Here is a 5,267-nt window from a genome sequence, read left to right on the forward strand (position 1 = left end):
AGAAACACACGGCGTAGAGGGGCTGGGAGTGGAAATACCACGCTGTGTGCTTACCTTGGATATGTGGGCAGAGGCACAAGATGTTTCCAGCGCAGTTTGTCGCTGCAGCAGCTGGGCCTGCTTGTCGAGTAGGCCGCGGATCTGCTTCTCCACATCCTCCAGTTCCAGCCGCACCATGTGAAGCTCGAGCGAGTCCTCATCTGCACTCAAAACCGGAGAGACAGCAGACATATTTGTTTTTTTTTTTAAACAGAACAGCGGTAAGTGAGAAATGCGAAACGTAAACAAGGCTAGCGGTAGGTGATGCTAGCGGGCTACGGGCTACAAGCTAGTCGCGGATGTTTGTAAAAAAAAAAAAATTAAAAAAAAAAAAAAAAAACAGATCAAATTTGCGACAGCGCAACGTTACGATTGTTTTATCTAAAGTAGTGTCAGTTATATTTGTATAACGTAAGGTAAATAATTTTAAAGTATAGAGATTAGAAGAAATTAATGTAATAGCGTTAGCTCGAAGGGTGCTGCTTCCTCAGTGACACTTCAGGTTGCCAGATACTCCGATATACAAACGGTCTGATTTTGAGTGCACGTCAAAGAAGAGGATGGCTTCTTTATGGCAGCCCATGGACTTGCATGCCTGTATCACCCCTATTGCTACCCTGTTGGCCTGGTGCGGGAGCTGATCTGTGGAGCCTGCCCTGTTGATTCACTCATAAAAGGTGTGGAATGGCAAATCAGACTTGCTCATCACACTGACTCCCCTCAAAAGTTGATCCAGGTTGTAGCATTGCCCTGGACACCCAAAATCCTTCATTAATAGTTCCGCAACTGAGTTACATTGTTGAGGGCACTTGACACAGCTGGCCAGATGCTCCGCCCAATCGCAGCCTGGGACACAATGAAACCGAGCCACCGCCTCTTGTCCGGTTTGGGGTTTAGCAGGCTCGAAAAGTACATTTGGCAGTGGAACTTGAACTGCCTTGGGTTGCCGCCCAATCCATAATTCTGGTTCAGGAGTTCTATGTCCATCCACTGGGGAAACTGGACTGACTGGCGTAATGTAGCAGGAGAGCGAGGAGAGCATCCATAGTGAGGCGAAGTATTCTGTCATGTAAGGAGGATGAGGACAGATGCAAATGTAAATAAGAGTTTTATTATAGGACACATGGGCAGACAAATCCATATCATGAAACAATAGGGTGGTCAAAACAATCAAATGGTCAGTCGATCAGCAAACAGGATAAACTAGACTAAGGCAAGACTCAAATAATGAGGACGAGAACCAGATCAAAACCATGACACATAAAGCTATGAATAAAGGCTTGGTACACGACAGAGACTGTGGCAACTGATTGTAACACTTCGCAAAGTCAGAGTGTTCAAAAAGTCTCTAATATAGCATGAGTGTGAGATTGGCAATAGGTCTGTGTGATTAGAATTTCGCTGAAGGTGTGTGTGGGAAGTGTAATTATCTTCGGCCATGTTTGTAGTTTGTGTTGCATCCTTGGAAATGAAGTCACTGGATTGCTGTGATATGACAGTATGTGACCATATCAACATTCTAACAAATATCTATAGAGATGGTTGAATTCAATTCCAGAGTTATGACTTGCTCCAAAAATTCAGTGAACACAGGGCTATCTGAGACACGATACTCTCATGGAGAGGAACCAGGTAAAGATCCAAAACCCTAGAAGGCAGATGCAGACAAAACAGCAGGGCAGAATCATAAATCAGTAATCCATGGACCTGCAGTGGAGGTATTAAAATGGGTCAGTACTGCAGAACATAAATAGTGGCAAGATGTTTCAGTGGCAGACATCTAGGTATAAATTCATACATTTAACACCTATATCCTGAATTTATATTTTTCTGTAAAGCTGGGACAAAGTCCATTGTTAAAAGTGCTATATAAATAAAAGTGAATTGAATTGAATCCAACATGCTACATAAATACTGTAGTAATATACATGAGTGCAAATTACTGTCAGGTGTGCAAAGTAGTTCATAATTGAGGATTAGGCTGACCTCCTGTGGTCGGTGGGAGAGGTCCAGGTAGTGGTTGTTACCAATGAATCCTATTATTATTTCGATTTTTATTCAATGTTCATTATCCCTTATTTACTTTATTTATTTAATGAGTGGCTAACTGTTCTTCTTTATCTCCCTCTTATTCTTGATTTCTTTTATTAATTATTTTGTATTTTTCCCTCTTACTTCAGATTTGGGAATGTCCTGATACGTATTCGTCTAGTTTTTAAGAACTTGATCAAAGTACCTAGTGAGGCGGATGTTCTCAATGCTGCTAATGCTCTGCTGGACTCAAAGATCAGAAGAGCACGAGGTATTGATACACAAACACTGAGTGATCCTGTGAGTATACAGAATGTCATGAGAGTGAGTCTTGAAATTGTAATTAAACATGTTTTAAATATAATGTATTTTCTCTGAAGGTCTCATTTATAATTTAGATATATTCTTTTGAGAAATTGACAACTCCTACATTAGAAGCTTTGCATTTCAAATCAGCAATGTGACCATCTTCAAGGACCTTCAGCTGAGGAACGGAACACATGATTTAATACAAAACACCATCAACAGCCTGGTAAGTGTAAGCCATTGTTCTCTTTCCCAAAATTACTTTACAAAGTAAAATAAGATTTATTTTGACTATGTTCATTTAAACCTTATTTTTACCCCCTTTTATTAGCTGAACACTATTCTGAATGTGAAAGATGCTCCTGCGTTTGTCTTTCCACAAGCAAACTACACATAAGTGCCTTCTTTTCACTAGTTTCTCTGGATACACCTTATTTTTACTGACATCCACTAAATATCATTGCACCTTTCTGCATATTCAAATCACCCCCATATATCACATCCCCCTTCACAGACATATAAACTGACTACAACACTAAATATCATTGCACATTTCTGCATATTGAAATCACCCCCATATATCACATCCCCCTTCACAGACATATAAACTGACTACAACAGGTACACCACTTACAATACCACCTACCCAGGGGCAGTGATGTCTCGGAGGTTAAGGCTGTGGTTTACTGATCAGAACATGTTCCTTAACTTTAGACTCAACTGCGTCTCTCGGGTAGAAAGGAATGCATGGTTGCTTTAGCATGTTTATCTTCTTCTTGGCAAGATGCATGCGCTAACATTGTTAGACAGATTTCTAGACAGGAGAGCAGCACCTCTTTCACATACCAGGTCTACTAAAAAGTGCTCTAAGGAACCTGACCCTATTTGCTGGACAGCACTTAAACAACCTTCAACTCAGCAACATTCTCCTGCAATACACTTTGTCACCACACCATGCAGGGGTGGCACCAGAGTATACTTCTGACTGAGATAAAATTACTTAATGGTGATACCTGATTGGTGAATCCACACATCATTAACAACATGCATAATGATTTTAATTTCAACTATACTTTCAACTTTTGAATAGTTAATCAGAATCTCTCATCTATTCCCCCTTGTCTCTCTTGTTTCTCTCTGTCTCGTTCAGTGGCTGCTGTGCTGGTTTAAGGAGACGCTACAACAGAAGACGGTCCTACAATGTCCAATACACAACACGAAATGGACTCTTTTAAAAAACAGTTAGAGTGTAAAATAATTTCACAAAAATATTATTTGCAACTCCATTAGACTCTATTAAATAGTTTATTTTTTTAAATCTGTTTCATTATGTAGTTTATTTTTTATTTGTTTACCTATTTAATTATTTCATCCATTCTATTTTATTTAATCTTTGTACATAATTAATTTTATTTCAACTACATACATAAAAATTAAGCTACATATGGTCTATTAAAGTGACTTATTAAACAGGATAATGTATATATTCTGTCCAAATTAATGTTCAGTTATGTTGTAATTTAACTTATTTATTAAAGCTATTTATAATAAAGTTTGTCAAATATTGCTTGTTCAATTGAGATTAATCCACACAATTAAAATCTGTATCCTGTTTATATGTTTCTGTAAAGCTGCTTTGAGACAATGTCCGTTGTAAATATAGAAAATATCTATGAAGTGTAAACAATATGTGTAACTAACATTTGGATATGTTAACGAAGTGTATCAGTATGTAACCAACATTTAGACTTATTACTTGAGCATAATCGTATAATCAATATTGGTTAAAAAAACAATTTATATGTATAATCAAGTTAGAAGCATAATCTAAATCCATAGAACTATGTTTGATCAAGTTATATTCTGAGTGGATTTGAGTTAAATGAACTCTGTGTTTTAGTGTACAATAATTGTTCTTCTGTATTAGCTAGCACCTGTCTCCACAGCAATAAATTGGCATTAGACATTCGCTTTTGTGGGAGAATAACTTTGAAGCCAGGTGCCAGTTAGGGAGTTGGAAGAGGGCCTCTGGAAAGGAGGTAGTTATCAGCGGGGACAACCGATAGAGACAGACAGATGCTCATTGAGGCCTAAGAAGGGAGTCAGGGTCAGGACACACAAACCTGTGTGAAACCTTTTTGTAAAAAAGAAACCTTGTCCTCATAAAACCTTTTCAAGAAAAACAATTAACTGCGCATGCACCCCAAATTTAAGATAACACATAGACATGAATGATTAATTAAGGCTATACAGATTGGTTTGTTCCTAGAAAGAAAAGGTGAATGCCCCACTTAGGGATAATTTTACTGTTTCCAAAGAGTATATAAAGACGTTTGTGTATGTATAATTCGGACTTTCTGCAGACTGTCACACTTTATTGATTTTCAATAAAGTTTATTTACTTTTTGACATCTACTAAACTCTCTGTGTTTTTGACTTAGGCTAAAAGGGTTGAATTATTCACGACATAAGCGCTATACAAGTAAAATTGAATTGAAATGTCTATGAATGTCCTCTGTTTCACCCCGATTATGTTTGTCATTTAAACCGCTCGTGTATCTTTGCACATCGTGTAGTATTGCGTGTATTCTCCTTACCAAACGGTTGCTCCTTGTTTCTCGTTTTTAATTCCTGTTTATTGATTTTGTTTCTCGTTTGCCGTTCTAGATTATAGTTCATGCCTGCTTGTAGATCGCTTGACCCCTTGCCTGATTTGACCACGCTCTTGTATCATGATTTGGATTTGTCTGCATGTCTCTCTCAAATAAAAGTCTCTAACTGCACTTGCATCCGTCCTAACCTCCATTACAAGGATTATGTGACAGCAGACAAAAGCATGCAAAAATACTATCTGAAAAATCTTGTTCAATTGGATATGAGTCAGGTGATTG

At 38.1% G+C, this 5,267-nt stretch overlaps 1 long non-coding RNA gene across 1 annotated transcript; it reads left to right on the forward strand.

Moving 5' to 3' along the window:
• The first annotated feature begins 2,119 nt into the window (after window positions 1-2,119).
• Window positions 2,120-4,805, forward strand: LOC108263864 (uncharacterized). Its single transcript, XR_001812279.3, has 3 exons — window positions 2,120-2,341; window positions 2,451-2,602; window positions 3,527-4,805. It is a non-coding gene; the product is annotated as an uncharacterized LOC108263864 (long non-coding RNA).
• The last annotated feature ends 462 nt before the right edge of the window (window positions 4,806-5,267 follow it).

Source organism: Ictalurus punctatus, chromosome 3, assembly GCF_001660625.3.
Source record: "Ictalurus punctatus breed USDA103 chromosome 3, Coco_2.0, whole genome shotgun sequence".
NCBI lineage: Eukaryota > Metazoa > Chordata > Actinopteri > Siluriformes > Ictaluridae > Ictalurus > Ictalurus punctatus.